The 301-nt window shown below is 30.6% G+C and overlaps 1 protein-coding gene across 1 annotated transcript in view; it reads right to left on the reverse strand.

Moving 5' to 3' along the window:
• Positions 1-87: 87 nt before the first annotated feature.
• LOC119592476 (integumentary mucin C.1-like) overlaps positions 88-301 on the reverse strand; it is a gene marked incomplete in the record, with an annotated part of 4,500 nt that continues 4,286 nt past the window's right edge. The window contains 1 exon segment of the mRNA XM_037941305.1: positions 88-292.

Here is a 301-nt window from a genome sequence, read left to right on the forward strand (position 1 = left end):
TAAGCGATTGCACCTCATAGATTCCCATTGTATTTCGTTTGTCTTCTTAGTATTTTTGATGAGCAGAAAGGATTATTAATATTCCAATTGTCACAGAAGTCATATGCTTTGTTCGAACTCATATAATCTTAATATAAACTCATAAATCTTCCCTCATCAAGTACGATACTCGATGGGGAAAAAATGAGTAAAAGGTGAATCATAAACAGAAAAAAATAATCACACACATAATTAATGAAATAATCACATCATTTTCAATTCCTTTTATAAAACGTAGGGTGAGAAACCAACGGCATTTTAA

The sequence above is a fragment of the Penaeus monodon genome, chromosome 30, assembly GCF_015228065.2.
Source record: "Penaeus monodon isolate SGIC_2016 chromosome 30, NSTDA_Pmon_1, whole genome shotgun sequence".
NCBI lineage: Eukaryota > Metazoa > Arthropoda > Malacostraca > Decapoda > Penaeidae > Penaeus > Penaeus monodon.